Below are 24,749 nucleotides of genomic sequence, written 5' to 3'. Positions count from 1 at the left end.
TCTGTTTGTTAACAAAGGAACACTCTTATGTATCTTACTAATATTATGCGAATGTTTAGATGGATGGATGGATGTTTGTTAGACATCTACAGAACGGCTTAATCTCGACGAAATGGCATAGACGTAGAACTTCTGGAAGAGCACTATTTGTTATTTATAAATAAGTAAATTAATTTAAATTAAATTAAAAAATGTGACGAGTAAAATCGAGGGCTACATCTTCTTTATACAGGGTGTCCGAGAATGACGTATATAACGGAGTACCACAGATTCCTTGACCACGGAATATGTGATCACGGACGTCCTGTACAAACGCAATTTAACGTTCGCACAAATGATTTGCTCAACATTAATAACTCTCATTATAAGGTAATTGAAATCATTTTGTATAGGAAATATAACGTCGATTACAACGTTTAATCAACAGCTTTGTCATTCAAGGTTCGAAGTTACCTGCAAGGGAATCTAGCTCTTGTCGTCTGTACCGGTCTAGGGTCTGGGTAACGGGACGATGAACTATACAGTGTACGAGAAAATCCTGCTTTACTTCCTGCTTAGCTTTTTTATGTGAATTATTTGTATGACATTGATATACATAGGTCATGTTTTATTTCAATTACTAGCTCGCAATAAAAAAAAACATTAGAAGCCTATGTGTTCTTCCAGGCTATGTTCATGTCAATTTTGTGCTAGATCCGTTCAGCCGTTTTGTAGATACCTTCAAACGAACAGACATTCATTCATCTAAACATTCGCATTTATTAAAACATTCAACAATATTCAACTGTAATAATCAATGTTTTATTGTATATAATATTATTAAGGCTTTCAGATAAAATGTGTTTCGGTTGCTTATAACTAATATTAAACAATATAATTGAATTGTTGTTAACATTGTTATTCAAACCGAATAATAGACTAACAAGATTTCGTACTTTTACACAGACATTTACATCGTGATATAAGCACAAATAAAGATGTGCCTCAATTTACGTAATTTTTATATTTTATATATAAAATTCTCGTGTCACAATTTTCGTTTCCATACTCCTCCGAAACGGCTTGACCGATTCTCATGAAATTTTGTGAGCATATTGAGTAGGTCTGAGAATCGGCCAACATCTATTTTTTAATCCCGCGCAGACGGAGTCGCGGGCGACAGCTAGTAACTTCTATAATTTGTCATTTCCTACTAATTTAATAAATTCTTTATAAATATATGAATGTACTACACAGAGTTGCAATCATAAAAACAAAAGAATACCGTATTCAGTTCCTGGTTAGATTTCACCTTCGTATCTACGTTCACTTATCTTCGTTTAAGGTAAAATAATATAAATAATTCATTATAATACATACCTATGTTAATATTTATTTTAAAAAGAAATTCATTGCATAAATCTTAACACGTTGAGCGCCACGCGTATTTCTAAGACAATCCCGTTCAGGCCACGAGCGCTGCTTATACGCACTGGTATCAAAGGGCCGGTGTTTCCGATCGCAGTACAAAATATTATAGTTTTTGAACGTTGTACTTATAGGCTTTGTTTCAACACGTTACGCGCCAAGTCTGTTTTGTTTTTCTCACCGTGGCCGTTATTCTTTTTGCGACAAATCAGTTCATTACAGTTCAAATGTCACTGAGAGTCAAACATCCTAAACAGAAAATCTAGTGTCAGCCACCGATGGCTGACGCGGCCTAAACGGAAAGTCTAGTGTCAGCCACCGATGGCTGACGTGGCGCTCAACGTGTTAATAAAACGTTTCTAATTACTATCAAGTAAACATTGCTACGACAAATATCTTTAAATACATTAATATGTATTTATACAAGTGCATGAAACTTACTGTTAACTATTTATTTATCTTACATATGTATAAAATTCTCGTGTCACAATGTTTGTTACCATCCTCTCAAATGGCTTCATCGATTTTTATAAAATTCATATGCATATTTAGCAAGTCTGAGAATCGGCTACTATCTATACTATATATACGCACCGAGTCGCGGGCGACAGCTAGTTTTTTATATTATAGATTAGCAAAATTGGAGACAAATTAATATTGAGTAACAAAATCCCCGTTTAAAACAAAATAGTTATGTCCATTTTATCAAAGACAATAAAAGGGATGACGAAATGTTTTATACAGAAATTTTGGTCTCAGAACTCAACTATAAAAGATGCATTATTTTTTTTACTATTATAAAGAGTTTAAATAAAGAAGAATAGTAACTTTGATACTTAAAATGCGATGCTTTTTTGCAATTATTGAACAAACACAGGCTCCCGTGTACACCTGGAGTTTCACTAATTTCTGATATTCGCGAATATTTATGCAAAACTACGCTTCTCTTTTCGCAAGGTCAATGGGTTAACTAACCGGTATATCACTAATTCACGCCCACATCTTAAATTATTCATTACTAAAAGATGTCCGACTTTTCAATTGTATATAATTATATTGGGGAATTTTGCTAATAGAATTATACGTCTATTAAGATGTTAATTAATTTTACACACCTAAATATTTCTCTGGCATCTTTAAAACAAAAATTCGTGCAGAGAATTCGTAATGTAGGTGTGGCAAGATAAAATCAACTCTTCCCTATCAAGTCAAGTGGAGACGAAATATTTCGAGAATTGTGATAAAGAATTGCGCAATATTGATGATTCAGGTAAATAAGACGTCAATTGGAAATGAAAAGCATGGCCGATTGCAAAAACATCGAATAGAATTGTGTTCAATAAAGGGAATATTGCCGATAGTAAGTTGGCATTCTGGGTTCTAAGGTTTGGTCGGCTTGAATAGTATATCATGTATTAATTTTCTACTAATATATTATAATAAATATACACATTTATCATATGAATGGCCACTTTTCACGCCGAGAAACTGTAGCCTCTTTTGAACAAACTTAATATTACTTATCCTTAGAAATGATTTGAATAATAAAAATTAAAGTTAATAGTCTTTGATAAGACAAACTTCTTGATTTTTCCATACTACCGTCTGATGTGTTTGTCTGAACAAAAGCAACGTACCTGTGAAAAAAAAATAAAAAAATAAGAAATTTTTATAAAAATACCCAATAACTGATTTTAACACAAAGAATTTGAAAATACCAGTCCGCGGCGGTATTATTACTATGAGTACTGCTTATGAAACATGTAGTTTTCTCTGTTTTATAAAAAAGAGGGAGCTGGACAACAACATGTTTTGAATAAACATGATAGTAAAAACCCAACAAAATCTCATATTTTATTTGATTAAAATTAGTTACTGTGATTAATAAAGTGTTCAATTGTAAACTTGTTATTGTTTTTTTTTATAAATATGAATATCGGTCACTGGATATATTTAGAAATAACGGAAACGATAAGCAAATAAATTCCAGATGAAATGGTTTACTTTTCAACATGATAAGTAATAGTAAACAAGCTTGTCTCCTAAACAAGCCTCTTATCAACTGAGGGAGACTTATCGCTTAATCTGATAACAAGAAAAAATTCCCGACAATATTGTGGTATTCATAGTTTCCATACCCGAAACACAATGTAATATTTACCGTGGATTTCTGAGATCATCTTTGTATAAAATACTAGCTGTCGCCCGCGACTCCGTTCGCGTGGATGTATAAAAAAACTTAATTAGTGTAGCCCACCCATCCATCTATCTACGTCACATCCATCTAAACATTCGCATTTATAATATTAGTAAGTTAAATAAAAAGGCAACCGTTATTTCTAAATAAACAATTATGAAATTATTATGCCAAATGAAATGGTTTCTTTTACCGTTTATAATAAAAAATATAACGATAAATTAAACTTCTTTGTAGTACATAAGTAGTATGTTATATAAAGATTTTAAAAAACAAGTAACAGATGAAAATGTTAAATCAAGGTCTTAATATTATTTTGGTCAACGATGTCACCGATTCTTAACTCTAATCGATCCCGTTAATGTAACAAACTGTAACGATTAACGGTTCTTGCAGATAATCTTAATTTAAATGTAACTTCAGACATTGATTTTATCTACTTGAATGTTTAAACCGTATTCAGTCATTTAAACACTATTGTTAATAAAAAACTTGTTTGCTATAATAATTTAACGATACAAGTAATATTGTCCGTTAAATTAATTTACAATCAATATCATGGGTTTCCTCTTCAGAAATGTCCAAACATAGTTCATAGTTTCTTTTAAAAATTAAATATACTTTTGCTATATTTGTAACATCAATAACAGAAGTTCAAAAATAAATGCCATATCGTACACTGTTTGCGATTGTACCATATCGCAGATATATGCGTATCTGTACAAACAAAGATTTTGTCCTTGCGACACGAATACCTAACTCAGTCGGTCATACGATTTGCATTCGCTTGCCTCACTCTCGTGTTGACCTCAAAGTGTTGGAACGCGAGAGAAAATCTCGTTTTAGTGCTGTCTTTTATCTACAACACCTCGTTTGATTAGCATAACAAGAAGACGGCTTATTATCGAGATTGTACTGGTCTGTTTCAGTATCAAGGTCATTGGACTGAGACCCGAATTGTTAACGAGATGTGATTGTTAATAATTTCAAACGTTATCCTAGTATGTAAACTAGCCCAGACAGGATTTTCAGACGTTGAATGCCATCGGGGCTTAATCTATTTGCTTCTTCATACATACATCATTAGTTTTTTTAATAATAAAACGCTATTGCATGCGACTCCGTCCGCGTTAAAAAAGCCTAGTAACTAGCCTATGTGTCCAACCAAACTGTGTTAAAAATTTAATCGAGTTCCATGCAGCCTGGATATACCTTCTTACAAACATCCAATTGTACATCCAAACATTAGTAAGATTATTTTGAACGTCACTATTATGATTGTTGTAACTTCTGTGTTGCTATTTTGTTTCTTTAACCGTTGGTTTCTAAGACCGAAATCTCTGTATAAAATGATCTTCCCTGTCATTCATTTAACAAAACAGAGATAACATGTTTTAAACCGGGATTTTGATCTCAGAAAACGGTAAATCGTATAGATTGTCGTTTAAGACTATACCAAGAATAAGTATATTTAAAATGAGTGAACTGTGTACCGTACTAGCTGTTCTGTTCAGTCAATATTTGTACATCTCTCAATACCACTGGGATGCGGTCTGCTTGCCACGAGTGAGCTTCTTGAGTTGTTCGCCTCTCCCATAGTAAATGGGTAAGTAAATACTGTAGTAAAGTACAAAGTCTAAAGCATTTTAATAACTTTATGTTTACAGATCTGTAAATTGAGTTTACTAATAAACTCTATTGATATAATTAACTTTATTTTCATTATCTTTATTTAACTGAAAAGATGATTATAATGGGATATGATTTATATGATTTTAGTAGGATTTTCACGCATATCTGTATGGTAATACACGTGTGAAGTAAAGTTGACTATGCCTAGTCAACATTAACTTAGGGTAGGCTCTGAGCACCACAGCGAGCTGATGATATGTGTGGTAATATATTTAAATTTAATAACGACAATCTTTAGCTTGCACAGCTTAACAATTTAGAAGTTAAGAATGTATAACGATATTAGAACAGTTTTTTTTGTTCTAATATTAAAATACGACTCTAGCTACAAATAATTCGATTCTTTATGTAACTACAACGTTGTAACATTGCAGTAACATGAACATGTGAATTGTTTTTGTTTAGCCGCACCACGCTAAAATGTTTATGCGCTTTTTATACCTATTTAGACCATTAGTAGAAACATACAGGCTAATTTAAACTTTATTTGTATCCAACGAAGTTTTAAAATGGAACGAGAGTGGCAACTTTGTATTAAGCGATACAAGATTTTCTTTGTTTAATACGTTCTCTTCTGTTCTTGATAAAGAAACTTAACACGCAAACGTCTATGAATTAATGACAAACTAGCTGTCGCCTGCGGCACTACGCGGAACAAAAAAAAAAGACTTAAGCCTTTGTGTTCTTCCAGACTATATTCAACATCTATGCCATATTTCAGCGATAAAATGCGATTGACTTAAAAATAAGCAGTCGAAACGGTTCCCTTCGATATAAGCAAAAGTTTGGTTTACTATGTTCTCAATTTCGTACCTACGTCCGCACGGAAATAAAAACCTTAATAATTAACCTATATGTGTTCTTCCAGTCTTTATTCTAAAGCTATGTCAATGTGAAATTTGTTTCAGCAAGATACATGCAGCCGTTCTGAAGATACCTTCAAACAAACATCCATCCATCCATCTAAACTCATTTATAATATAATATTAGTAAATATTTACTGGCAAATCTCTTGAAATTCAGTTTGGATTAATAGAGAAGTTCGTTTTTATTTAGAGGTTTAATTTAGAGACAAATTCGTATCTGAGTGTGACGGTAAAACTTCGTAAATATTTTAGTGACGTCATTATTATCCATTGAATCAGTTTCCCATGTTAAGTAATACGTAATAGAATTCTTGAGGCAGATGAAAGTAAATTAACATGAGCAATATATCTCCCGGTCAGCTCTCTCTCGCCGTGTTTAGATAGAAGCAGATTGCGTTTTACTTCGTTGCTATAAACGACATATATTTTGATAAACTTATGTACATGAGAACAATATGTTACTAATATTATAAATGCGAATATTTGGACGGATGTTTGTAAGAAGGTATTTCCAGAACAGCTGCATGGATCTCGTTGAAATTTGACGTAGCTGTAGAATATAGACTGGAATAACACATAGGTTACTATTTAAGTCTTTTTAATTGCATGCGGACGTGTTTGCGAGAGTAGAAATATATTATAGTAGACCAAACTTTTTTTCTTATCTCGAAACCATTGCGACTGCGGATTTTTAAATAAATCGCATTTTATATCATTTAAGTGCGAGACAATTTTAACAGATTTATTGCATGGTTCATTTGTATTGTTTTAGTGTAAAATAAATATTAATTATGTACACGGAAATACAGTAAATTGAACCTTGAATATATTTAACATATTCCTATGCGTGACTGCAAAAAGTTATCATGTCAAATCAACGTTTTGTTCCTTTTCATATTTGTATTAGAATGTTTAAATATCTTGATAGTTAACTAGCGATCGCCCGCGACACCGTCCGCGCAGAATTAAAAAAAAAACTAATTTAGTAGCCTATGTTTTCTTTCATGATATGTTCATTGATATTCGCTGAGCCGTTCTGAAGATACCTTCACACAAACATCCATCCATCTAAACATTCGCATTAATAATATTAGTAAGACAGCTTGTTTACTGTAAGTTCACAGCCGAAAACTTATACAAAAACATGTTTTGTTTGCATTGGTTGTCTTTGCATCTTTTAGTAAAGCTTGTAATACAAATATTTTTATTATTAACTGACTACTATACATGTAATGTAACCATAACTTGACCAACCACTGGCCACAAACCACAGTAAGTTTTCGTAAGCCTACGTTGTAGCCGACTGACGGTAGTTGCAAAACATTTCTTCATGACGCTCAAGCTCTGATATTCACACTCAATATAGTTAGAACGCGAATAATCTCTGTCAATCACCCAATTAATAAAAAAAATTGTTAAGGAAAATTAATCTATTACTTTATTTTTCTAGCCTAATACGATATTATATATGCGATTGTTTGAATGGATGGATGTTTATAACAAGGTCCAGAATGACTGCATGGATGTCGCTGAAATTTGGCATAAATGTAGAACAAAACCTGGGACAACATAGACTACTTTTTTTTTATCCACACGGATGGAGTCGCTAGCGATAGCAAATTTAAATAATATTTACGTGGCATTTATCCCTAGCTACACCTTAACCTCTGTTGAGTCACCAGATCTTCATGTTGACATTTAATCGATGTTAATTCGCATATTAAATGAAAATAGTCGATGACTTAAGCGGAATGCAACCGGTCAGTCAACCGACTCACCTTGAGTGGAAGGCGACCTAACAATGGTGCATTCGCTAGCTCGGACTTTCCATCTAGTATACACGGGGTCGAATGAATCAAAGAAATTCAATTAATAATGTAATCAAACACAAACTTACCCTTGATTGAAACTATAACATCTAATTCACATAAAGGTTACTGCGTATTTAATTTATTTCAATATTTTTCTAACCTTTTGGTAAGAGAGATGGAATGCCTTAGTTGATTTTATACATTGAAGTAGTTGTCACACGCGACTCCGTCCTCGCGGAATTAAAAAATAAGTTAGTAAGTAACCTATGTGTACTTCCAGACTATGTTCTACATCTATGCCAAATTTCAGCGAGATCCGTTTAGCCGTTCTGGAGATACCTTTAAACATACATCCATATAAACATTCACATTTATAATATTCTTCTTCTAGTGCCTCTTCAGTCTTGAAGGTTGGCCGCCAACTTGGAATATTTGGTTCTGTCAAGCGCAAGGCGAAACAGTTCCTCTGCTGACCTAATCCCCGTCCACTCCCTAATATTACATATTTATAATACTAGTAAGATTTAATATCAACCGAACTTTGAAAAGCCAAAGTAAATTATATTGATGCCTGTTTCATCTAAACGTTTTAAAATCAATGAACTAAGCACTACATATCATAGCAAATAATCAATATACAAAACAAGATAAGATGTATGATAAAAGAAAATAAAATGTGTGAGGATTGTGCCAAATGGTATTTCAAAAGTCTGCCTAAACTATTAAGTATGAATAATAAAAATGTTATAAGTAACGGATGTTTTTTGAATTTGTATTCACGAACTTATAATATGTGTATTCGGCCTCAAAATACCATTATAATATTGACCATAACTTGTCGAAAGATATAATTTATTAGGACAAAAAAACTATAAATTATAAAATTGAATTTATTTTGTAGGTTAAATATATTCATGTTTTTCGTGTGATATTGATAAGCTGTTACAAGTCATAAATTGAGATGTGATTTGAATGTAGTCAAATGTCCGCATACCGAACGAAGGTCAACTTAGTCGTGATATATTTTAATATCACACATCTCACGTTCCACTTATTTTATATCTTCAGCACACTACGAAATCGAGACGCTAATGAGCTGAATATCATCGGAGAAGCCAAATGACGCAGACTCCGATGGCTAGGCCATCTTATGAGGATAAGGAACATCGAAAAGCCAAAGCAGCGTATGTTGGAACGCCGATTGGCCGCCGACCAACCGCTGACGAGACGCCGTAGAGATACAAGGGATGAACTAACAGAAGACGGAACAGAACAAGCGACTATGGCGAGTTGGAGGCCAAGACAGTCCCACTGAGAGGCTCGGAGCCTACCCTAAAGAGTGACTAGACTCTAGTCAAACACGATAACCCATTGTGGGTTAACTACACATATTTTTGAATTTTTGAATAGTTTTAATTTCTTTACAGATATGTGCAGGTTGCTTCATGATAGTTTTCTTTACCGTAAGACCGTCGAATAAATGTACGTATATAAATGTATTTTATTAGTGTACTAGGTTATATAAAAAGATTAACTTTTGGTATGCACAAAACTAAAATATCTGTCATAAAAATGTATATTTAAGTTGTAAAAAATGAAATGCAACCGTGAAAGTGGTAGAACAGTATCGTATCAAGTGTTTATGACCAGTTCTTCGTATCCCAGTGATCTTTGATCTTTACAATGTGAATTCCTCGTCTCAGGTCAAATAATGGAAAGTTTTTCGCCATTTTATTGGTTTTATTTTTGAAGACTGTCATATGTTTATTGATAATTGTATTATTGTGTTAATACAATTTTTCTGTTTTGTTTATTTGCATATTTTCTGATTCGACTTCGTCCGTATTTTGTCGACATTTAAACAAAATATTTATGTTTTTAGTGTTTATTGAAATGTTAAAAGTAAACTTGATTAAAATACGTTCTAAAGTCGAATTAAAATTAGTAGAATTTGGTTATTACTTGATAATTAAAATAGTTACTTGATTGAACAATGATTAGTGAAATTAGCGCTTATTTTGCGCAAATTATACATAATTAGTCGAAACGTATATAAAGATTTAATTTAGTACAAATTAACGTTTTCACTTATTATTTTTTAATGTGATAATTGTTATCATAAAAGCCTTGATTTTTAGTTACCTAGTTCCTATTAAACATCGTGATGCAACCTGCACGTTTCTGCGAAGAAATTCAAAGATATATATGAAGTCAACCAGCACAGGGCAGCGTAGTCACTATGGCCTAAACTCCCATAACCATAATACCATAACTTAGGGTAGACTCCGAACCCCTCAGTGGGGGCTTAGGTAAGCTGTTGATTTAGTTCATATTGGGTACTTTGAATATTAATTTATTACATATATATTATATACAAAATATAATATAAACAGTTTTGTTTAATTTGCACAACTATACAAAATATGTTTTCATCCCTTTCATTGTAGTTAGAAAAACTGAAATAGTAATATATTTTATATAGACAATTTCGGCATTTATTTTATTCTTAACAAGCTGCTGCCCGCGAATTCATCTACGCAGAATTAAAAAAATAGTAGCCTATTTGTTCTTTTAAACTATAATCTATGCCAAATTTTAGCGGGATCAATGCAGCTGTTCTGGAGACACCTTGTAATAAACATTCAAACATTTGCATTTACAATATTAGTAAGAAGACATGGAAGGGACTGTTAGAAAATAAGATTTATGAGAAATATACTATAGAGCATTGGATATCTTTTAGCGTAGTCATTAACGAACACAGTATGCACATGTTTTCAATATTGCGTATGAAACGCGGATAGAAAGTTGCCTTGACATGTGCATTTCCCTGCATCGCTAATACTAGGAAACTGCGATGTTCATTATGCGAACAACATTCGATGACAAATGAAATGGAACTTCTTTTGCTGAAGGAAATTATATTTTTTCCAACTTTCGTAAAATTTCTTTTACATGTGCAAGTATTAAAATTATCTATTGATATTAATGCACATGGCTTTACCTATCTTACTAATATTATAAATGCGAATGTTGGATGGATGGATGGATGTTTGTTTGAAGGTATCTCCGGAACGGCTGGGCGGATCTTTCTGGAATTTGGCATTGATGTAGAGCATAGTCTGGAAGAAGACATCGGCTGCTAATTAAGTTTTTTTTTTAGTTCCACGCGCACTGTTTCTAATTTCATCGAGATCCAGCCGTTCTGGAGATACCTACTGACAAATATTCATCCATCCATCTACATTTTTGCATTTATAATATTAATAAGACAAAATAATACTACAAAAACATCACGATAGTCGTTTGTTTATTTGCAAAGTTGTGTTTTTATATTGGATTGAATTAACTTAAAAGGCATAAAGGCTTTTTATTCAGACTTTATTAATTTCAATTGTTATAATTTACAGCGAGCTAGTTCGTTTGTTTCCACGCGGTACGGCATTGACGGATACATTCTTTGGAACGGCAAAGGTCACAAATAGTAACGTCGTGTGAATCAAATGTTACTAGACGTTTTATTGAAAACCTTGAACAAGGAACTCGTTATATTAAACTTAGAACTTGTTATATTTTTAAAATTTTGTAGTTCTCTAATATTCTCTTAGAGCAAAATCCCTTTATAAAACATAACTCATAGAGTTAACAATATGTTTGATAGGAATATTGATTTCAGAAATCAACGATAAATGAGACAGTCGAGAAAACGACTGTATTATACTAAACCTTTATTTCTTCAGATTCCCAAAATATCATCGTTGTACGACGAGGCCATAATGTCGTTAACCCTATTATATTGAAAAACAATTAACTATCGATTAATTTAGGATTAAAAATATAAACCTTTTAAAAACCGTAATAATATATTATAGATTGTGATTATTTTTAACTCTTTAACGTCATACAATTTTGATATTGTAATAAAATAAATTTAAGAAAAAAATATGTGAAATCAATTTGCACATCGGCATATTTGCATTCAAATGTCATGGCAATACGTGTTGTGAATATAGCTGAATCAGTAAGGCCTTGCGGAGGCTTTCACGCGAGAGTTAAAGGAGGTAAAGGTGGAGAGGCTGCGAGGTATAGAGGTGGAAAGGTGTAGAGGTCGAGCCTTCACGAGACGTAGTAACTAGCCAAAGGCAACGTTTTCAATCGGCCCTTGACAAGATTACATATAATTTAAAATAATAAGTACTTTTGTTAGGTTATACTAAAGACCTGAATATGAGACCTAGATAGACGTGTTAGACCTAGATATAGATTAATGGTTTGCATTGGGAATTTCACAAAATAGTTGTTTGAAATCCCTTAAATATAAATTTTAAAAAAAAACATCAGACATTGTAGATAATTTATTAATTGTGTAATTCTGTTATGTATTGATATTTGAACGTGCTTACGAGTATATTACAAAACATAATATAGATAAATATTATTAGAATTATTTAAAAAAAGAACAACTCCCAATCATGTTTAAAATTGAAACAAACTTACTTTACTATGTATAGTCAACGAATATGCGTGTTATAAACATTTCACTTTACGTAACTTAAATCGATTTACCGGAAGTATCGATTTATCTTAATCGACAAATCTGTATCGATATTCGAGCAGTACCACGCAAATCGAATGTCGATTTTTAATTCCTTATAGGTCAGCAACATTTGATTTAAATCATAATATTTATTAGATTTTAAAACCACATAAAAATATTGAAATGGTTATTAAAAAACTCGTTTAAAAAAATACGTACTCTATGAGTACACAATAGGTGTCAATAGATTTCTAATTTTTTAATATAATGACAATTGTCAAACATCATATTATTATTTTACATTTTCTCTTTCTAATAGTATAAAAGCAAATTAAATATATCTAGATTATTTAAAAACTTCTCAATACAAGATAGTCGTTTAAAGTAACATTCCATCACCTTCCGTCTTCATAATGTTTTGATCTTTATAAAAAAAAACTATAAAAAACTACATAGGGAACATCGGACACGATACAAAAAAAGCGAAAACACGAAGCACGCGATCGGGAATTGAAGCTGCACCATTAACGTGCCTGACACACCTACTTGTTATGAAAAAATGATCCTTTATAGTACAGTCAAAACAAAAAGTGTTTCAAATTATAAAAATGCTAACTGATTAAAAATATATATTAATAATAATAGTAACATAAGTGTTTTTCCAGACTATGTTATATGTTAAATTTCTGCGAGATTCATGCAGCTGTTCTGGAGATATATTCTAACAAACATCCATGCATCCATACATCCAAACATTCATATTTATAATATTAACAAGAAGGAAGCCAAACTAAAAAAATACTTACCTTTTCCATGCATTCCTTAGAAAATTCCGCTAATTACCGTCAGGTGTTCATAAGGTCAAACAATATAAAAATATTTAATAGAATCCGGATGTCAGAGAAGAATGATAAGAGATCAGAATATTATACATGTAATTAAAAATGTGTAATAACCGTTCTTCTATATTACTCAAGCACTAAATGCATAAAAATACAATATTGGGGCACACAAATTTTATAGCAAAAATATTTGTAACAAAACACTTTCGTTTACGACTGTCCAAAAATGTTATGATCTTAACCAAACTCGTTTAAAGGTTACATGCTATCGTGGAATGTCCAGCGCGAGATACAGTCAATTTGAAAAATAACTGAGTCATTTTCTACGTCATAAACCAATATAATGATGCTTTTATTTTAAGTTTTAATTATTTTTTACAATAGTAACTAAAATGGTTTCGAATATAATCCATTCATTCAGTTGTGTCATATCTATGACTTTCATAACTCTTTAGTCTTAATACTTTTAAGTAACGAGGTTAGAATGACAGAGAATATTGGTAATACCATAAACAAAAATGAAACTGTAACAGTGTTTCCACTCTGCATAAACCATAGTGTCACCTCTGTCATTATCTTTGAAAAAAATAGAGATAATAGTATATTTGAAACTTAGATCTCGGTCTCAGAAACCCACGGTAAGTAGTCATTAACCCTATAATAATATAGAAAGGTGTTTTAACTTTAAAACCACAATCTTAAGCAAGTATCAAACATGCGCAACAGTTACTATCATGTTGTAAGGTTGATATATGAAACTTTGGTAGCAATTATTTACAAAACTATATTACAACAACTTGCATTTCATATTATAAAAAAAATTACTACGCAATCAAAACTCATGTAACAGTATTTGCCAGCACATATTATCTACTAAATAAATATTGTTTAAAGGAACCGATTGTATAATATAAAAAACTCATCATAGTAATTAATACATCTTGATACTTTTAGGGCTCAACATAAGCAGTAATTTCTACATTATTATTAAGGTATGCGTACATTGGTCCACGCCGGACATACCGGCCGGATTAAACGGACGAAGGGAAGAGAAACATGTCTTGAAGCGATGCGCGCGGCGCGGAAGATGGACGCTGCGCTATGTAAAATCATACAAAGCAAGAATCCGTTGCGGGCCGTACGTGTGGTGCGTCCGGCGAGGGCCAGTGTACACGTATCTTTATAATAAAGTTTATCCAATGTCGTGTCTCCCAAGTGGCCCCTTTAGCTACAACCGTAACGGTGTGATCATGCCCTAGTTTTAACGTTTAATGATACTGCTTAATGAGTAATCTTGTTTCATCTCATACTTTTTATTACTTTCATCATAACTAGTGTAATTTGTGATATCATTTTGAAACGTTTGTGATAAGAGTATGCGGCTGGTAGAAATATACATATTTTTAAGACGCTCAGGTAATTTTTACTAATATTATAAATGGGAAAGTTTAAATGGATGTTTATTAGAATGTATCTCTAGAATTGCTGAACGTATCAACCTGAAATCTGGCATAGATGTAGATTATAGTCTGTAAGAACACATAGGCTACTAATTGACTTTTTTATTCTGCTCGGATGGAGTAACGGGCGACAGCTTGCTGTCTTTAAAAGCAAGTCAACGTTCGTTATTAACTTTTTCGTTTTATAACATTCCTATTTTTTTTTAATTCAAATTGACTGTAAATTATGTTCTTTTTTACCTAGAGTTTTAAAGATATTAAATAATTTACCGGCTATGTTTAAACTCATCGTAAAACCAATATAGTGACAATCTAAGCGCATAAAGATAACAGGATCCGAGGTAAGGTCGTGTATTAAAATATTTTGAACGAAACACGGTGAAAGTATACGTTTATACATTATACGTATACGGACAGAATGACAGAGCGATTGTTTTCACCGCGTCGCGTGAATATTAATAGTAAAAGTGAAGCAAATGATGGACAGAAGAACCTGTATATAGGATCTTATAGAAAATGTACTAATGCTTTAGGAACAGTTAACATACTTTAAATAAGAGCTTGTTGTTTTTACGTTTTAGCCGACTTCAAAAAGACGAAGGATATTAATTCGTTTGTATTTTTTTATTATGTGTATTAGCGCGTAAATTCGCCGCTGGTGCTCCGATTTAGATTTTTTTTAATTTATCGTCATCGACAGATTTTGTACTATACTACTGGACCCGTATCGAGCGAAAAAATAACGAATCTTATAAAAATTTAATCGATTACGTTACGAATACTTTCTCGCTAAATTTAAGAGCTAGCCAAAAGTAATAAAAATATTAGTGATGACATTCCAAGAAATTAAATACGATTTTTTATTTATATTGCATAGCTTCAAAAGAAATTTAATTACTAACCAGTTAATAACCTCATATATTACAAAACAACTACGTAACGTGAAGAATTTGTTAGCCGGTATTAAATGATTTAGTGTTTCTGTACAGCCCACTAATTACAACGTGGAAATTCGGAGCAGCGTATTACTTAAGACTTTCATAAAATAAATATCAAGTAAAATTAATAAATTTTTAGGCTTCCGTACCTCATATGAAAAAAACAGAACCCTTATACGATCACTTTGTTGTCCGTCCGTCTGTCTGTCAAGACCCTTTTTTTCAAAAACGCGTGAAGGTATCAAGCTGGAATTTATATCAAATGTTCAGGTCTGCGGTCGCTAGGTGCTGTGAAAAAATGAAACTTCTAAGCCAGCCCAATCGAAAGATACAACCGTTTATGTTGCAAATTTACACGAAATTTCGACATTTGTAAGAGAAACAAAACCTACAGGATACTCCCCGTGAACTTAGAATCTTGTTTATTAATTAAATATAACTACGCTTTAATAAATATTTTTTTTGAATATTTTAATTTAAATTATAAAATCTTAATTAGTTCAAATCAAATATCCTTACTGTTCTAGTAACAACACGAGTAGGTTTTATCTGGGCATCAGGAATGCAACATTTTATACTGCACTTTAACTGTGTTTACATTGTCAAAACATCAAAACAAAAAACATATCGTTCTCAGACAGAGTAAGATGAGACATTTTCCTACGAATGTTGCTTAACAAGTTGAAAAACAAAACAATATGTAGCAAACAAAACACTTCCTTCCTTCCGTTCATCCAATAACCAACTAATACAATTTATTGCTTCCTCACAATTGTCCCAGTTTCTCAGAACGCTAAGAAATGTGAAAAACTATTGATTGGCATTCAAAGAACAGTATACTTAGAAATTGAACGTTGGCATCGGAGCTGTGAGAGTTACTGAACGTTTGTTCGTTGACTTTCTTGTATTAACATAATTGTATCGATGACTTGAGCATTCTTTGTATTAATCTTTTAATATACGTTAACTATATTAAGTTAGAAATTATGCTATACTTATCGTGGGTTTCTGATACCAAAATCCAAGCGTGAAACATTGTAACCTCTCTATTATTAAAGATAATGACAAGGATCCTTATGTTTTAAAGGTATTGGTCTCAGAAACCAAGGGTTAAAGTTTTATTCGACAGTTAATGTAACGTTAAAAATATTTCCTGATCTGATATCTTTTGAAAACTAAAGTAACTGTAATCTAAAACTTTTTTTTTAAAACTATTTTATTTATTATTTTCTTTAACAATTTCCTTGGCTTTTATGGTTTAGTTTAGTACTAGCTTTTTTATAAGATAAGGGCGCAAACGAGTGGTAACACCGGAAGTGCTTATCGACGCCCATGGACAATTGCAACGCTGGAGGTTACTTAATTGTTTTAATATTCCAAGCGTACTCCTTTTACGGTAAAACTAGCTATCGCCTGCAACTCCACGTGGAATTATAGAAAAAATAATAATTGGTAGCTCTTCCAGGCATTGTTCTACATCATTGTCAAATTTCAGCAAGATCCATGCAGCGGTTCTGGAGGTACCTTCAAACAAACACCCATCCCTCCTTTTAAATGTGAATTTATATTATTAGTAAGAAGAAAGATTTGACAGGATTTTTTTTATTTCACATACGTTATTGGACGTTGTCGCCTAAAGGTTACAAATTAACTTTTTTCTTTTTTTATTTAAAGCAAGACATTTAAATCACGTCTTTTGCCTTGATATCTTAACTTTAGTAAATTAAAAACCCAACAGAAATGTGGTTGTGACATTTTATTTTACTAATTACATCTGTAACTTATCACTTTATCTTTCGAAAGTACTTTCATTTTAAACGCGAAGTTGTTTTTGAGGTTATCTAAAAGGGTTAAAATTTACCACAAACGTTTAAATTCAGCATAAAAAGTACACTGAATAATGACTGAGATATACCGACCTTAATTCTTTTTCAAAGGTTACACAAAATTGGTAATTATATTTTTAATTTAAAAGTCGTGATATTTATAAAAATACACATATCTTTAAAAGAGATTTCATATTTCCGAGCATGAAGGTTGAATAAAATTAAAAACTTCTTAAATTATTACAACCTATAAAAAGACTGTAAACCAAAATAACACTTCTTTGTCTTTTGATAACGGGATAAAGTAGATAAAAATGGCTACACTGTTTATCATTAAAGTAAGGATTAATGCATGAATTTACAGCCAGAAATTACGTGTTTAAGGTCAGTAAAGTCACTTTTTATGTCACTTCGTAATGCTGTATAAATTTTGTTATCAAAGGTGTTAAAATGTGCGTAAAAAGATGAGACCAGGTAATATTTGCAGCTAATTTTTATAGACAATAAGTACTATACCATCTCTCGAAGTGTTGTGGTCATCATCAGTTAAGACATTTATATGTCTAGCCGTGGCCCGCGACTCCGACCGCGCGGATTAAGAATGAAGGAGATGACTAAATTTTAGTTAGACATGTATTACGATAGTGTAAACACGCCGTAAGATGTACATACGGTCTACGCTTGGCTTGCATCGCGGAATTATTTCGTGCGTACAATCTGTGGTCCGCTGAAGTCGACTTTCCCTTGTGTTTGCAATTCACACGTTTTCAAAGCAACTATTCAAACATTTTAATGCGTTAAATTATGACATAACAGTAATGATAGTTGACATTTGGTTATTTAGTTATGGGATGTTTATATTTATTTTTATGGTTTACGTAACAGTTCTTAAGCTTAGTGATCGCTTTAAGTGTGAGTTGCCAGTATTAAAACATTTTTTAAATAAAATACCATTGGTTTATGAAACTAAAATCCTGTTTTGTCAAATATAGATAAGAGAAGAGGGATTTATAAACTTTATTATACACTTTATTTATAAACAGGAATTTTCGTCTCAGAAATCAACCATTACTCCTTTAGTATAAAATAAAAAAAATGAATTGGCAATTGCCATATGTCTAATTTAAAAGTAGAATAATTATTAGAAACGTCTTATAAATAAAAATTACCATTTCGATATCGAGAATCGATTACAATATCGAATTAAGACATCGGCCGAATCGATTTTGTATCGACATTTCATACCATTAATATGAACTATCGTAACCTTTTGCGAATATGCACCTCACAATATAAAGTAGGTTTCCAGTCCATATATTTGCAATAATATTGCTAAAAATATAAATATTCTTACCAAATTATATGTTGATTAGTGGATCAGGAAATCTGGAAAAAATATTACATTTCATTAGAATAAAATGTCAGCCTTCAAGGTTATTTGAAAGAATCGTTATAAATCTGGTTATATAAATAATTTATTGAGGAATTTAAATTAGGAATTTAACCTTTTGTAATCATTGACATTCGTAATAAAGACGGTTTTTTGAAGTCAAATATTATTTAAAAGGATTTTGGACAGATATGGTTTTGGTGTTGCTATGTGTAAATTATAAATCTTACTAATATTATAAATGCGAATGTTTGGATGGATGGATGTATGTTAGAAAGTTTCTGCAAAACGGCTAAACGAATCTAGATGAAATTTGACATAACACAGGCTATTAATTCAGTTTTTTTTAATACCGCGCGAACGGAGTCGCAGGCAACAGCTAATGTGATATAAGACAGATAATATGGTATAAAGAAAGACAATTTCCTTTAAATTTGACAAAATTTGAGCTTCAGTTATTTAACTGGGATTTACTAGTAAATTTCTTTATTCAAATTTCAGTTTGTTATATATTAATAAAAAAATAATACAAGCGTTCTCTGTAGTAACTGTAGTATTAAAAACCTGTTAACATTCACCTGTAGCATATAAATATTAAATAATAAATGCCTACATAATTAACATCTTTACAAAATTCGACATCAGAAAAATCGTTCATCATAAATTATCCAAATTATCATTGCCAACGGCCACTAGTCAAAAAAATAATTAGGGAATAGCGGTGAGGCTTTCGCCGTGTACAAAACGATGTAAAACGAATACCCGTTGTCAAACCCATCTCGAACAGGTGAAAGCAGAAGAACGCGTTTTACGCGCGGTATCGCTCGCATGTTTAAAGCGTGTTTCCACTCCGATCCGTCCGATTCGCATGACGCGTAGTGGAAACAGTCGTCTGTAGCGTGCAAGATATGAATTAAGTAAACAAAGGAATTTTAAATTCGAAATTTGAATTTTAGATTATTTTACAGATAAACCGAATTAAATATATAAATAATTTGCTAATGTATGTAGTTATAATAGGTTTTCCACAAAATATCTCAAATGGTTTTCATTTTATTTTGAAAAAAAGTTGTCAAGTCCTTATTTGAAAATCCGTTAGTTTTGTCAAATAACCTTATACTAGAAATATTATGGGATTTCTGAATTTTAGAATAATATGCAGTTTGTCTATGGTTACAGATACGGAACTACTCGATTAATTTGAAACGTAAAAGCGTCTGCGATTTTCCGTGCGTAAAATCACAGTGGAAGCCCACTTTTAGCTATCAAAAGCGATTAAAAGCGATAGCTAGCGATTCGTGCTCGCTCCGCTGTCGCAACGTGTTAACATTCTTGCATATTTAACCTGTCTCCGGCTGTGAGAGTCCGATGTTGGTACTGTACTAAATAAATATCAACTTTCTTCGTTATGTTAAAGGATTATATACTTTAAATTATACTTATGTAAAAGTTATATTCACAAAATATGTATATTTTCAGTAATAAAAGCATATTTCTGTGAGCATAAGTTCATAACTGGTCTATGTAATGGAACTAAATGTGGCCGCACAGAATTAAAAGTAGTAATTGTGTACTAAAAGTACTAATTGTGCCTATGTGTTCTTCCAGGCTATGTTCTACATCTATGTTAAATTTCATCAATATCCTTTAAGCCGTTCCGGAGATACCTTCTAAAAAACATGCATCCAAACATTCCTACTTATAATATTAGAATCTTATTAGTGTTAGAATGAAAATCCGACAGTGTCGGTGTACTGGCGCAACACTTGCCTTGCTAAAATGTCGACGTTTATGTCCCACTAATCATTTTGACACTTGACTTTGTAACGAAAGCGCGTAACTCGCGCCAAAGGATTCTAACTAATAATGTCTAAAACTAGGTAAGATAGTTAAATGAAGCTTCGAAAGTTAGCAAACGGCTTTGTGTATTTTATTGTTATTATAATTTCTCCAGTGCTGCGAACTACTTAGACAGCGATCGGAACAGACCTACATCTAAATAGACGGCAAATTGCTCTTATTCTGCAGTTATGTGGACCGAGACGACGAAGACAACGGCTCGACCTTACAAGACAAAGAACGCAAGGAGATTCACAATAATAAATTTAAGGTACCGATTCATTTTTAGGGTTCCTAAAAGAAAAAAGGAAACTCTTCATAAGATCACTTTGTTGTCCGTCTGTCTGTCTTTCTGTCTGTCTGTCAAGACCCTTTTCCCCAGGAACGCGAGAAGGTATCAAGCTGGAATTTATTTACATTGTAGGGTGGCAAGTGAGCAAGCGGCCATCTGAATTCACCCAAATGGCGATGCGACCGCTGCCCATCGTTGATGGATGGTTGGAGGTTTGTTATATGATATCTTCAGAAATGCTGAATGGATCTCGCTGAAATTTGGCATGGATGTTGGACATAGTCTAAAAGAATACATAGGCATAACTAATTAAGTTTTTTTTTAAACTCGATGCGGATGAAGTTGCGACTACTAATTGGCAATAAAAATACCATAAAGGAACTTTTAAAGTTCTTTTGTTATAGCTAGTTTTCATAGGTTAAAACAAGAAATTATTAGAGCTTTTTGTACTAAATCAATATTATACAACATGTTACGTGTCATTTTAAATGGCAATGTCCGTGAATTTGTCAGATAAACATCGGAAAGTCATTAGAGTGCATTGTAGTGTGTCGTAACAGAAGAAATCATCGGACAGGTATTCAATAAGGCCTTTGTACTTACGTAACAATATCGACAAATGAATTACGAGTATTTAAATACTTCGAAAGTTATGTACTTAACATAAATTGAGTATGTACATTATATTGAAATGTAGGTAAAATTAATTTCTTTTTTATATTGTTGTACTCTTAATATCCCACATAGCTAGATAATCTTGTGTAAATCAATTAAATAATTAATGCAAAAAGGCAATGTTACTAATATTATAAATGTTAATGTTTGGATTCATGGGATTTTAACAGTGGTAAAGCCCGCTTTAACATCTTCGCACGAATTGTCCCGGCTCGCCTGGTGAAATACCACGACCATACAGAAGACAGGCGTCAAGTGGAAGCAATTCCGCGTTTCGTCTAATGAGTGTGTGTCACGGATGCCTAATTTGGTCCTCTTTCCCTTCCCACCCTTTTTCTTATAAGGAAAGGATGGGAAGTGGAAGTGGACTTTCCGGATGAGAGAATGCATGGAAAGGGAAGATATTTTCTTTCTGTGCATCCTCTCCTCCGTCGATTAAAGGTGGGCAACGCATATGCAATTGCGTGTGTCTATGGGTAGCGGTCACTTCGCTATTTCAGCGATTTCAGGTGCCGCTCGCTCGTTTGCCACCTTATGATATAAAAAAAATGGATGGATAAACGTTTGATAGAAGATATCTCGGGAATGGCTGCATGGATCTCCCTAAAATTTGGCAAAAATGTAGAACATAATCTTTAAGATCACATAGGCTACTAATTCAGTTTTTCTCTTAATTTCCAGACGGAGTCGCGGACGACAGATCGCTAAGAAACTAATCACAAATGGCGTCGTTGAACACCTCGGTGTTTCCGGTGCTCGGTTGCCCCCTAATGTTATAAAAAAAAATCAAAAACGTTTATCAAAGCTTTATACTTCCTTTCAGTAACATTATGTTGTCATCTTGTGACGGAATCTTTTATAAAAACAACGAGTTTTTTTTATGACCGGACGTCAAAACCATTAAAGCAATCAATATGCCTAATACACCAAATATCCGTTGACGTGTGCAAATTACAATATTTTGGACGATTATATAATACGTAAATTGTTTAAAAATGTTGAATTCCAAAACTTGTTGCCTTGAATTATTAATTTAAAGGCCCCTCTTCGTATTAAGAATGTTTGATACCTAAATAATAACGAATTCAACCTACTAACTACTAACTAAAAAAAAATTGTAGTTTCAAAACTTTACAACGATACGAATAGTACGAACGATAGTTATAATAAACAGCAATTTTGGCTTCAAAGCCCGTATATTTTTCTCTTAGTTTTCTAAATAGCAAAATACTACGTTAAAACCAACAGAGTTTTTTTAAATAAAAATAGAGCGATTTACGTTCCAATGTAAGGATACGTTAGATCGTAGTCTGCAAAACGTTGCCGATGGTTCTATATTTAGCGAGGAGCAATCACCTCTAATACCGTAGCTCACTTAGACCTTATTCCACTTCCACTAACCGAGTGTATAAGCAACTAGCTATCGGCCGCGACTCCGGTCGCATCGAATTAAAATAAGAACGCAGTGGCATATGTCTTCTTCCAGATTATGTTCTACATCTATGCCTAATTTCAGCGAATTCCGTTTAGCGGTTAGAGATACCGTCTAACAAACATCCACCCATCTAAACATTCGTATTTATAATATTAGTCAGATTGTTTGAACATGATAGCGAGATATATAAAAACTGAACTTTAAATAATGAGCTAGGAATTATTTAGATTAGAAATAAATATTATCTGCCGCTGACATATCAAAACCCATCTTAAAATTTGCAATACTAATGTTAGTTATATCTCACAAATTATATTACATTTTGCTGTAATATCTTAAACATAAAATAAAATACGAAATCTTAAAGCAATCGTTAATATAAAAAAAACAATTAATCATTTAAATTGCTTTATAAAATTAGTTTAAGTGTTTGAAATTTCTAATAAATAAATGTTGTAAACTTCATTCCTTAATAGGTAATATTACAGTTATTATTGTAAAGATAACTTTTAACTTTCGTAATGGTGTCATATGAATATTTTAATTTAAAGTTTATTGAATTTCATCGCAATCATTTTATAACAGTTGTGAAGAAATTATTTATATATTATACAAATAATTTAAACAGTGAACATAATAAAAGTTTAAGCAACTTCTGTGATAACATACGTTGTGAACGAGATAAAATATTCAAGACTCTAGTAGAGCAATTTAGTAGAGAAAATTATCAAGTTTTTCCACATTCACACTTGTAAAAATTCCAGTATGGTGACATTTGGTATGTCATCAGCTCATTTTTTTATTATAAGGTGGTTAAATAGCGAAGTGACCGTTGCTCATAGACATACGCAATTGCATATGCGTTGCCTACCTTTAATCGATGGAGGAGAGGATGCACAGAAAGAAAATATTTTCCCTTTCCATGCATCCTCTCATCCAAAAAGTCTACTTCCACTTCCCATCCTTTCCTTAAGAAAAAGTGTGGGAAGGGAAAGAGGACTAAATTAGGCCTCCGGGACGCACACTCATCAGACGAAACGCGGAATTGCTTCCACTTCACGCCTGTCTTCTGAAACACAGAACACGGGCGAGCCGGGCCAATTCGTGCGAAGATGTTAAAGCTGGCTCTGCCACTGTTAAATATCATACTACCTCACTGAGGTGCTTAAAGCATACGCTAAGTTAGGGGTGACTAGGCCATAGTCAACCACGCTGGCCCAATGCGGTTTGTCTTCTTTTTACAGTAACTTGGAACAGAAACAAAACTAGATTTATTTTTTTAGACATTATGTACATACATTATGATTTTATGATGATTACATATAAACATATGTTTCATTATATATTGTATTTGATTTTTATAGTTATAATATAGTATGCCTCAGTTTCGCTAACTTAATAAACCGTTAAAACTTTAATCTGTACATTGACGCAAAAGAACTTCATGTTATTTTTAATTTTAACTTTATAAAAGCGGAAAGGTCCTTATTTACTCGGTAATTTGATTGTTCTCAAGGTTGTTAGCTTTTTTACGATTATTAA

At 32.4% G+C, this 24,749-nt stretch overlaps 1 protein-coding gene across 3 annotated transcripts in view; it reads right to left on the bottom strand.

The window, feature by feature from the left end:
• LOC106117884 (trichohyalin) overlaps positions 1 to 24,749 on the bottom strand; it is a 54,396-nt gene that overhangs the window by 26,483 nt on the left and 3,164 nt on the right. For 2 of the 3 annotated variants that reach the window (XM_013312388.1, XM_013312390.1), the window contains exon 2: positions 18,931 to 18,962. The exons of the other annotated variant lie outside the window; for it this stretch is intronic. The gene's annotated coding sequence lies outside the window, so the exon portion shown is untranslated. The remainder of the gene's footprint in view (positions 1 to 18,930; positions 18,963 to 24,749) is intronic. 3 annotated transcript variants of the gene reach the window in all.

Source organism: Papilio xuthus, unplaced genomic scaffold (genome assembly GCF_000836235.2).
Source record: "Papilio xuthus unplaced genomic scaffold, Pxut_1.1 DF827679.1, whole genome shotgun sequence".
In the NCBI taxonomy this organism is placed as follows: domain Eukaryota; kingdom Metazoa; phylum Arthropoda; class Insecta; order Lepidoptera; family Papilionidae; genus Papilio; species Papilio xuthus.
Note: the sequence above shows the minus strand (reverse complement) of the source record. Positions and strands in the feature narration are given on the sequence as shown.